At 42.5% G+C, this 12,180-nt stretch overlaps 1 pseudogene; it reads right to left on the minus strand.

Annotated features, from left to right (window-relative positions):
- Positions 1–3,369: 3,369 nt before the first annotated feature.
- LOC132477382 (bolA-like protein 2) lies at positions 3,370–10,608 on the minus strand (annotated as a pseudogene).
- Between the last annotated feature and the right edge of the window lie 1,572 nt (positions 10,609–12,180).

The raw sequence follows: 12,180 nt of genomic DNA on the forward strand, positions 1-12,180 counted from the left end.
ACTTCCACTGTGGCAGGTGCGGGTTCGATACCTGGTCGCAGAAATAAGATCCCACGTGCCACTCGGCCAAAAAATTAAAAACAAAACCGAAAACAACAACAAAAAAACTTTTTTTTTCCAGTTTATCATCCCAAGGTACTCAGATTTGACAACTGGATTATTCAGGGAATTGTCTATCAGTCACTTATCCAACATATATTTCTTGAGAGTTTCCCATGTTACAGACATAATTCTCGGTTCTGGAGATCCAGCAATGAACAGGGCAGACAAGCTTCCATCTCTGATAGAAGAGGATGAGGGGCAGAAAACACATAAGGAAACAAACCGGAAAATAGCCTTGAGGCCAGGTGTACCAGGTAGAGATTTTGGTTAATAGCAACGGAAACTGACTTTGTTTTAACAAAAGATGCAGGGGGTACTCATAGAATCGAAGGAAAGGCTGAAGAATCAAGATCTGGAAGCTCCCAAACCAGAATAACTTTGAGGATCTAGGAAACTAGAAGTGACTGACAGACGGACAGTATCTTTTCAGCACACCCACTCAAAGCAGTCAGGTCCTGCTTTCCCCTTCCCCTCCCTCTCCCCCTCTTCTTCTTCCTCTTTCCCTTCCCCTCCCCGCCCCCCTGCTTCTTCGTAACTCTTTCTGAGTCAAGATCTTTGCCTGGAGAGAGGGCAGCTGGTTGGTCTAGTTTGACTCACATACCCACCTCTTGGGCAGGGGAGGGCAGGCCATCTGTATTGACAGTCCCTCCCAGATTCTCTCAGATGGTTAGAGTGGTAACTCCCCAAAGCAAACATTGGGGTGCTGTTGCAGAAGCAGGAGAGATGGCTCCCAAGCAGACAAAAAGAACAGCTGTGCCCCAGTTTAAAGCAGTTTCATAGGAGAAGCCTAGGTAGCGGTTTTAGCTTAGGCGGGTGTTCCAAAAATGGACGTGATTTTGGTTTGCATTAATTAGATCCATCTGGGTTTCAAGGTGGTACCAACCCCACAGTTCCCTATAATGGTGAGAATAGGATTGAGGATCTAAGTTTAGTCGTTTTGAGAAGGACACTGACAATTTAAAATTTATCAGGATCGTGAAGGATCTGGGAAGCTGATGTATGAAGAATAAAGAAGCTGCTGTAAATAGTCCAGAGCCCCTCAAAGAGATGCTAGGGTCTCACTACTGTGCTGTATTCTAGAGTTAAATAGGAAGTTTCATTCCCTCTCTAAACATAACTTATTATATAATCTTAGTCTATCAAAGGAAAACTTTAAAACAGAGTGTCTCAAATTTGCTATTTCTGCACATTTTTGTTTATTCCTCTGTAAAATGAATTTGAGCCAGGTCACCTTTGGAATCTCCTCCAGTTTTAAAATTCTGTGCTCTACAAATCTCATCATCTTTATCAAACTGTTATGAGATAGCTGTGTTGTAAAAAAATTTATTATTAACTTGGTAACTTTGCTTGCCAAAATTTATTCTATAATTTTTTTTTTTTTTTTTTTCTTTTTGCGGTACGCGGGCCTCTCACTGTTGTGGCCTCCTCCGTTGCGGAGCACAGGCTCCGGACGCGCAGGCCCAGCGGCCATGGCTCACGGGCCCAGCCGCTCCGCGGCATATGGGATCCTCCCAGACCGGGGCACGAACCCGTATCCCCTGCATCGGCAGGCGGACTCTTAACCACTGCGCCACCAGGGAGGCCCTGTTTTTTCCAAGAGTGTTCGATTAATCTTCATGATCATCCTTTAAGTAGAGCAGGGTCAAATGGAACTTCTTCCATTTTAAAGACCAGGAAAGGAGGAATGTAGTGGTTCATAGATATGGGTACAATACAGGTCATTTTGTCTATTTACACTGACGTATTATTCTTGTCCCGTTTGTAATAATTAGACATCAGACACTGTTAGAGAGTCATGTTGTGAGAAGATTACTGTCAAAGAGGAAATTTTATATTTATCCAAAAGTTATCTATGGGGCAAGGTCTATTTGGTTATTTAGTCATGCCAAAGTCTGAAAAATAGTTCAGATGATATGTGAGCATGGGAACTCAATGATGAAGTCTAAGATCTTTCAAGAGGAAGAAACAATTACAATTTGCAATTTAATTAGAAAAACACAATTAAAGGAATAAGAGTGTCTCTTCTCCAGCTGAATATTAAAGTTCACCACAAAGGAAAGCCTCGTGTGCAATATAGTTGTGGCTAGTTAGCTACAGTATATGGTCTGGAATAAGTGCCAGCTCAGGGCCAGATAATGAACTCCACAGGGGCCAGAGATCAAGGATCATTTATGAAGCAACGCTTAGAATCACATAACTTGTAATATGCCTGTCTATTGCAATATTTCACAACACACAATGCACTCCCCTATCTTTTCCCTTGACATTCAATATGCAATTGCTCAGAAATGTCATATGCTTGGGCTTATTAATAAGGAATTATTGGGCTTCCCTGGTGGCGCAGTGGTTAAGAATCCACCTGCCAATGCAGGGGACACAGGTTGGAGCCCTGGTCTGGGAAGATCCCACATGCTGCGGAGCAACTAAGCCCGTGAGCCACAACTACTGAGCCTGCACTCCAGAGCCCACGGGCCACAACTATTGAGCCCACCCGCTGCATCTACTGAAGCCCATGTGCTCTGGAGCCCGTGCTCCACAACAAGAGAAGCCACCGCAATGAGAAGCCCATGCACCGCAACGAAGAGTAGACCCTGCTCGCCGCAACTAGAGGAAGCCCGCGCACAGCAACGAAGACCCAACACAGCCAAAAATAATAAATAAAAATAAATAAATTTATTTTTAAAAAAAAGAATTATTGATATGTTGACAATGAACAGAATCCAAGGCAAAGCTGACTGGTCTCTGCAAACAAGCTGAATCAATTCCCAAGGTGCTGGGCCACTAAGTTTATCTTCCCGACCCTGGGATAGAATGAAAAGGTCAGACTGCAGACCCCACGTCTGGAACAGTGAGATCTCAGAAAGAGCAGGAGGATAAACGTCAGTCTTGCTTGAGTTCTGGTCTTCTTGATTTGGCTCTGCCACGGGAGCTGTGTGACTCTGGAATCTTGTGTAGGATTCTGTACTTCTCTGGGCTTTATTTATTTCACCTGTAAAAGGAGGGAAGCAGTCACTCTCCAAGGATGTTGTAAAAGTATCACAGATTAGGTGATGGGAAAATATGATGGTTCTATGCACAGTCGGCGTTCTGCTTTCAGAGCAAATCTGCATACAGGTAGAGGGATAGTCTTTCCCATCCCATCTGCTGATCGGACAGGGATGCCCTGCAGGCCTTGCCCTGGTTATTCTTTTGTTTTGTTTTGTTTTATTTTGCTCTTTTTTTTTTGGCCCTGATCCATAATTTAATAGGTGTGCAGGTCTGGGTCCCTTATTTCTGCTGCTCACGGGCCTGCTGCGCTGGGGTCAGGGTTTTCTGCTCAAAGGCATGGATGTGCAGGAGCTCTTCTGCTGGGCAAGTGTTCACAAGCCGGTGTCTCTAAAGCAGCGGCTTCCCCTTGAACTTGGCCGACACCACGAGGACGCGGAGGCTGGACGCGCAACAGATGGGAGTCGTGTCCCCTACTTCCACGTGCTCCATCTCCAGGTCCCCCTGCAGCTTCTCCCTGGAGGTACTGGGCGCTGAGTTCCACTGTGGCCCCCAAGCGGGGACGAACTGCAACTCGGACCCCTGCCACACTGATATTCTTTGGTTTTTACTTTTGTCTCATCAGTGGTTGTCAAGACATATCCTCATTTCAACAGTCCAGTGTTTACACATTCTGGGCACCATTCCAGAAGCTGGGGATACAGTCATGGACCGAAAACTCTAGAAAATTCCTGCTCCCATGGACATTCTAGTAAGTGCAGACTAATATAATACATCAGGTGTTGGCGGTAAGTGCTCGGAGGAAAAATAAAGCTGGTTACAGGGTCAGGTCCCACTTAGAGGGGGATGGGGATGCTGTTTTAGCTGGGGAGGGTCTCCTTGAGAAGGTGACACCTAAAGAGCTGTGCATGAATGGAGGGGGGCGTCCCCACAGTCTCCGGGCAAGAGCAGTCCAGGGGAGGGGGCTTGAGGTGCTTTTGGACAAGGCACCCATCTTTCCACTCTGCACTGGCCCTGGTGCTCCTCGTGGCCGGGAAGAGTGTCATCCTCCTTGGCCCTGGCCTCGGGGGGCCCCTCCTGGGGAGCCTGAGTTTAAAACCCGGCTGATTCTCTCGCTGCTTTTCCTCGGGTCCTGTTGCCCTCTGCTGGGCAGACCAGGTGTTAGCACTCCCTCAAAGTCAGTGAAGGGCGTGCTCTCAAGTCACGAATTTCAAAACCCAATTTGAGGGGACAGTTGAATCATCAATGTTCTCCCTCTGGGCTTTGAAGCCTGCTGCAACTTTGAGTAACCGATTCCAAAGTGAATTGCCTTGTAGGTAGATGGGTTTTGTTTCAAAACAAGCAATCACAAACCTTAATATCCAGACCTAAGATGTAAAGTACAGGAGAAACATAGCACTTGGAACTGTTGGTAATACTGTTTTATTGTGCCATCTTGTGATATTGCTTACTGTGTATGAAATAAGCTTTATAATTAAAAAGTTATTATATATTATATATATTATATTATATTACTTCATATTAAAAAGTTATTGGATACCACTTTAATGGTTTCTTTGTCCAGGATTTAAAGAACCTAATAACTCCAGTTTCCAAGCTCCATATATCTGGTGGTTTTTCATTTTATTGGACATAGGGGGAATTACCTAGGGAATATTTATTTAATGATTGTAAGACATCAAGAACTTAACAGTTAACCATTAAATCAGTGACTGTAAGATAGCCTCTCTTTTTGGCAATGATGGTACCAGAACCATGGGAAAAAAGTCATTAAAATTGGACTTCTGCTGTCTTTAACTATTCCACCGTGTGTGTGTGTGTGCGTGTGCGTGTGTGTGCAGTGTATGTGAGCATCCGTGAAAGGTGAAAGATGAGCTTCCTCTGTGTGCAAGGACAGGGGTGTGACGAGCACAACTAAGGTTCCTGTCTAGACTCTACTGCAGTCTAAGCGCAGTACCACAGGCTTCATCTGCCTTATCTCATTTAAATTTCACAGCAGCTTTGCAAGAGAGGTATTATACGTCCCACAGAAAACTGAGCATCAGTGAAGCTAAATAACTTGCCCAAGGTTGTTAATCTAGTAACTGACAGTTTGGATACAATGCCCCAACCACCTGACTCCAAAGCCCCATGTCCTTCCACTATGCAGTGTGCCTGCCTGATGAATGACTCTCATCCTGAGTAGTTCTGTACCGAACTAAAGTCCTAAGGACCTAACAGATTGTGCAATGCAGTGGCACATTTCAATTTGCAGATGGCAAAATTGCAGCCCCGGGGAATGAAGTGACCTATTCTAAGCTGGGTATTAAGGGGAAGAGCTGGACTTGGACCCTAAGTCTCCCTACTCCTAGTTCAGGGCTCCTTCCAGTATATCATGGCGCTAGAATAACTTAGTTATAGAAACTGGGGAGAATTTTTTTTTTTTCTTGTGGTACACGGACCTCTCTGTTGTGGCCTCTCCCGTTGCGGAGCACAGGCTCTGGACGCACAGGCTCAGCGGCCATGGCTCACGGGCCCAGCTGCTCCGTGGCATGTGGGATCTTCCTGGACCCGGGGCACGAATCTGTGTCCCCTGCATCGGCAGGTGGACTCTCAACCACTGCGCCACCAGGGAAGCCCCACTGGGGAGAATTTTTTAATCCCCACTTTCCTATCTCCTGTGTGGTGTTTGGGCACACCAATAACTACCTAGAGTGGGAGATATAAAAGAATGACCTGGTATAAGAGTTTAAATGAATTATGTATTGGTCGTGGTCTCACAGAAAGGAAAGAGAAAGGAAGCTACCCAAATAGGCTGCCCACCATCACTTTACTATCACCCAGTGCAACCTTCCAATCAGTTAATCAATCAACCAATAGGTACTGAGCATCTTCTATGATCCAAGTACCAAGATGGGTGCTAGACAGCTAGAAATGAGTAACTGCCAATGGGGGACCCACAGTCAAATGGGGTGAACAAACATGTAAACGAAAGTACGTTGCAATGCAAGTCCCATACACACTGTGCTATGGGACCACAGGGAGAACAGCAGCAAATTCCCCTTAGAGAATCCGGGAAGGCTCCACTGAGGGACGCACCTCCACTCACAGCAGGATACCTTCAACACAGTGATGCTATTCACACAGCGTTTTTCTAGTCCTTCTAACAGTGCAATACGCCTCCTTCAATTTCAACTTGTATAGATGAGAGGATTGTAAGATAATCTAGGAAGAAATAGTAAAAAATTTTGTGAGCAATTGAATTATTTTGGTTAATAAGGAACAGAGCTGTGGGTTACTATAGGATTGTGATGCATTTGAATTCTCTAGAGGAATTGGACAGCAAATGAAAGTGTAATTTCAGCTTGGTTAAGCACAAAGTAATTGGGATAGTTAAATTGGTATGCCAATTTAATTAAAAATTTAAAGCAAAAACGAAGCTGTTAGCTAAAAGGGAGACTATTATATAATCTTAATGAGTTTTCAATTTAAACATTTTTCCAATTAGAATTGGGATTAATTTTTAGGGGTCCCAGATATATCACACTGAACTCAGGAAAAAAAATAAGAGGATCTAGGAATGATTAATACACCTCTCTTATTCCAGATAGATTAGAGAATTACACACTTTTAAAGTTTTGTAAAACAGAAAATGGAATTGATTATTTATTAAATCTCAGAATTGGGAAAGACTGTTTAGGTTCAAAAGGAATAGAAGAGCAACAGGGGGGAAAAATGTACAAACGTAACTAAAAATGAGTAAAATTTCCCTATGTGTAAAATTAAGAAACACCATCAAAATACAAGACAAACTCTAGTGGGGGGGGATAGTTACGGCAATAAACTAATAATTATATAAATTATGTGAATATTAATTTAAGTTATATATTAAAATTATATACGCTAATGATTACAAAACATGATAAGAAATTCTCTAACACACTGATAGATAAATAGATGTGTTAGCCAGCTATTATTACAATACTACTGCATAACAAGTCCCCTTAAAACTCACTGGCTTTTAACAACAGCATTTATTCTCACACAAGTCTGCTATTTGTCTGACTTAGATTGTACTGAGCTGGGTGACTCTGCTGCTTCAGGCTCCAAGTTTGCTGGGCTTGGCTCCAGGATGCAGTTTGGGTACATGTCTGTTCCAAGTGTGCTCATCACTCTAAGGCCAGTGATTCCCCAGGGCTGGTTGTCATGGTGACAGCAGTAGTGGAAGAGATACACCCATCTGAGCCAGGATAATGAAAGCCTTTTGCTTGTGTCCTGTCTGCTATTGTGCTATTGGCCAAAGCAAGTCATATGGCCACGCCCAACATCACTGGGGTGGAGAATGGTACCCCATCCACCCTGGGAGGGGAAGCCTAATTAATCTAGATGATGACAATGGGAAAAAGAAAGAAACTGGCAACCCACAAAATAGGAAACCCACAATTAATAGACATATGGAAAGATAAGCAACTCTATTAGTAATATAAAACGGAAATTAAAACTGCACTGAGGTATAGCACTCATTAGTTATTTATAAAGAAAGTGTTAACATGAAATCACTCACAGTAAAAATTCTTCCCAACAAGAACTACATGAAATCCAGATGGTTTTACGGATGAGTTCAACTAAATTTTCTAGAAACAAATTATTTCATCTTATGTAAATTCCTCCAGAGGACTGAAAGAGTGGAAGTATTCTTAATGCCCTTTAGGGCATCAAAACAAGGAAAGAACATAAGAATAAAGGAAAATTGCAGTTCAATCTCACAGATATAAAAATTCCAGATAAAACATTACTAAACAGAATCTAACAGTGTGTAAAAAACATAGCATAACATAATGAACCCCTGAATAGCATGGCTTAAATAAAAGAGAAGTTTCTAGTGTGGTTGGTCTAGGCTGGCAGACAGCTCTGCTTCAACAGGTCATCCAGAGACCTAGGTTCCTTTCACTTTGTTGCTAGGTCATTCCCGAGAGTACTGTACTCATCTGAATCATCAGAATTGGGCCACTTCCACATCAGTGTTGTGGTCAGCACAAGGTGAGGAAAAGCTGAGTCCAGGGAAAGCAGTGATTCTTTCAGTAGGCGCTACCTGGAGGCTGTACCATCACTCCTGGGGTGAGTAGAATCTCTTTGGGTGGCTGTGTGCCCAGGAAGAGATGGATGGATTTTTGGAGACAATTGGCAACCTGCTACACTAGGAATACTTTTAACAAAAGATGTGCATTATCTATATGCAGAATATCATAAGGTCTTATTGGAGGACATTAAAGAACACCTAAGAAAATGGAATAATATTCATGTTTTTGGAAAGGAATACTCAGTATCATGAAGTTGTTTATTCTCTCCAAATTCCAAAGAAAATCTGAATGGAATCTTCATTAAAATTGACAGGTTCGGGCTTCCCTGGTGGCACAGTGGTTGAGAATCTGCCTGCCAATGCAGGGGACACGGGTTCAAGCCCTGGTCTGGGAAGATCCCACATGCCACGGAGCAACTAGGCCCATGCGCCACAACGACTGAGCCTGCACGTCTGGAGCCTGTGCTCCGCAACAAGAGAGGCCGCGACAGTGAGAGGCCCGTGCACCGCAATGAAGAGTGGCCCCCGCTCGCCACAACTAGAGAAAGCCCTCGCACAGAAACGAAGACCCAACACAGTCAAATATAAATAAATAAATAAATTAATTTAAAAAAAATTGACAGGTTCGTTCTAAAGGGTCAAGAAGCATAAGGTAGATGAACTTGCTCTAGCTGATATAAAGACTTACAACTTTGTAGCCCTGTGCCACCAGGGAAGTCCCTTGACTATTTTAAACTTAAGACTTCTTCAAAAAATACCATCATGTAAATGTAAATTAAGTCATTCACTGGGAGAACATATTTGTAATATATACAATCAACAAAGAATTAGAATCCAGAATATGCTATGAACTTCTATAAATCTATAAGATAAATCACTAAATAGAAATGAAAAAATGTGCAAAAGAGGTGGACTGGTATTTCACAGAAGAGAAAATATGTATGGCACATAACCATGAAAAGACATGTTCTATTTCATTAGTAATCAGGGCAATATCAAGTCAGACGACAGTAAGATGTTATTTTATACCCACAACAATTGCTTGCCAACAGTGAAGAAGTCTGACCCTGTCAAGTGTTGGAGAGAATGAGGATAAATGGTATATATTGCTGGTGGAAATGTACATTGGTACAGCTGATGTTTCCGTTGGTACATTGCAAAAATATTTAGCATTATCTTGAATGCTTTTTTTTGCAGTATGTGGGCCTCTCACTGTTGTGGCCTCTCCCGTTGCGGAGCACAGGCTCCGGACACGCAGGCTCAGCAGCCATGGCTCACGGGCCCAGCCGCTCCGTGGCATGTGGCATCTTCCCGGACCGGGGCACGAACCCGTGTCCTCTGCATTGGCAGGCGGACTCTCAACCACTGTGCCACCAGGGAAGCCCTTGAATGCTTTTTGATACACAAGATGATTTTTATGAGATGTTCATATGGATTTATAATTAAAAAAACCCTGAAAACAACCCAACAGGAAAATGATGGATATTATATAGCAGTGAAAAACAAATGAACTTAAATTATGTGCCATAACATAGGTGAATACTAGAAACATAATGTTGAGTGAACTAGCAAGTTGCAGAACTTCATTAGGTATGATATCATTTTTATAAGGCTAAAAAACCAAATTCACTAACACATTATTCAGTTATATATACATATATGATAAAATTATTTTAAAAGAAAGATAAGAGAATAATGGGCATAAAATACAGGATACAGGTTCTCCTGGGGATGGAGTGAGGAAGAGGCAAGAGGATAGAGGAGTTATTCAGGATGGATGCAAGTTATTGGCTGAGTTATGGGTTCACCTGTGTCATTTTGTTCTGTAACATATGTACATGTCACATATATTCTTCTGTATTTTCCAATATTATATTTAAAAATATGATAAAGAAAAATGAAAGAACTTGGATACTATTTATATTTATCAAATTTGCAAGCATTTTAAAGGAGATTAAAAGAAATGTGAAATAGCTTTTCTTGTACATTCATGATAGGAGTATAAATTGGTGCAGGCTTTTTATTTGTATCTCTCTCTCTGTTTATTTATGTGTATATATATATGTTGTGTGGCATATATGATATATGTATGCCACACAAATATTTGATATAAGTATATACAAACACCTGTATACAATATATACACATACACACATATATAATTTGTTATACATATATGTAGTCATTAGTGAATATTCTCTAACCCAATAAATCAATTTTGGGAAAATAAAAGCTAAAAAAAACCCTGAAATAAAAAAAAAACACCTCAAAATTAGTTGTTAAAATTAGAAAAAAAGTTATGAACACAAAGATGTAGTTAGAAGTTCTTTTCTACCTGGGCACTTTGTCACTTTCCTTCCCTCTGAGCCCTGCAGCCAGAGGCACAGCCAGGCATACACAGTACCAGTGGAGGACACTCTCATGTCCAAAGTCGAGATCCACCCCCTCCAAGTTTCCATCATGTCGTCCCATTTATTTCTTCCGCAGTCCTCGCACCAGCTGTCGTTACCCAGAATGTAAATTCCCTGAGAGGAGGGACCGTGTCAGCCTGGTCCTCACACTGCGCTGGGGTGAAGTAGGTGCCCAGTAAGCACCTGTGGAGGAATGAACACCTAGTGAAAGAGGAAAAGACCTTTCTTGGAGCAAACTGGTCAAGATATGGGAGGCCTGGAGGAATATAAGTACTTTATGTACCAGTATTGTGCAAATTTTATAACCATGTCTGATTTTTTTGGTCAGTATTCACTGCTCTCCAGAGAAACGACTTTCTGAGATCCTAGGTAAAATGCTAGGGGATTTCCATTCTCCTAAAAAAAGCCTCTTGCAACGTCTTCTGTGATTTGGTTTTTAGACGCTATAGCATAAAATAATAATTAGGGAATCTGGGATGTTAGGAAAACTGGTTTGACTATATCAGATTTCCTGAAGAAGATTCTTTGTATGCTATAGATTGTGTTAAAATCTATGTATACATTTTTCAATAGGCTTTGCCATAATAACTGAAGCTTATTTCACTGTAAGTACACAAAATAAGCAAAGGGAAACAAAGAACATGTCTTTCAATATGCAGTATTTTAGTTATAGCCCTAAATTAATGTCACATTGTCAAGAGAGTCAAAGTGCATTAAAATTCAAGTAGCATCAAGAGGATTGCAGCCATTTTTATTCCACTGATGTTCCAGCCACGTCAAATATAATTGCCTGGGGGAATTTATCTTAGGTCTAGGGACAGAAATTATGATTTTTGTACCACTTGTGTCATTTGAGCAGCCTCAAATTGGAGGAAAGACTGACCTTCAGGGCAAACAGGGAAAGACAGTGTGCATATTTGAGGCAAAACCCAGTCAACCCAGTTGGTGCCAGGGTCTTTTAGGCTATTAACTACAGTACTCTAAACCGTAATCAAACTTCAGGAGAAAAAAAGATCTTTAAACTCTTGGACATTAGAGCCAGGTTTCAAGAACAGGAACCAACCGTGTAATCTACATTGCAGGTGGTGCTGACAGTATTTAATAACTGAAGCCAGTGTTCAATGAACATGTTGAGGAAAGAAAGACGGACAGTTAAGTCCAGCTCCCAACGACACTGTCAGAAGCCTGAGAAGTCTGCCTTCGGTCCTCTCGTCTTCCAGCTCTGCTTTCCCTGCTCTGGGTGAAAGGCTTTCCGCTCTCCCCGAAGCCAGGTTGGTGGGCCCAGAGCCACAGTAGAGGGATGAGGAGTAGCTGGGATTCCGGAGCCTCTTGTGCAGGGCCCAGGGCTTAGGAGAAACATGCTTTCGGGCTTTGTGTGGTCCACTCGCCTGGAAGCTGGGCAGTGTTCAGACTGGGGAGGTGTGGCTCCGTGTCACTGGATGGGGAACGTCCACACGTGCCACCCGAGCCTTACACAGGACAGGCCCCAGAGCCTGGAAGTCTTGGGTCACCTGGCCCGGGAAGGAGGCAGGGAGGATCCCACTGATCCTTGAGGCAGAGGCTGTAGTTGTTATGAAAACCATCCTTTGCTGCCTGTATTAGTTTGATTGTTGGTTACATTTG

This window comes from Mesoplodon densirostris, chromosome 17, assembly GCF_025265405.1.
Source record: "Mesoplodon densirostris isolate mMesDen1 chromosome 17, mMesDen1 primary haplotype, whole genome shotgun sequence".
NCBI lineage: Eukaryota > Metazoa > Chordata > Mammalia > Artiodactyla > Ziphiidae > Mesoplodon > Mesoplodon densirostris.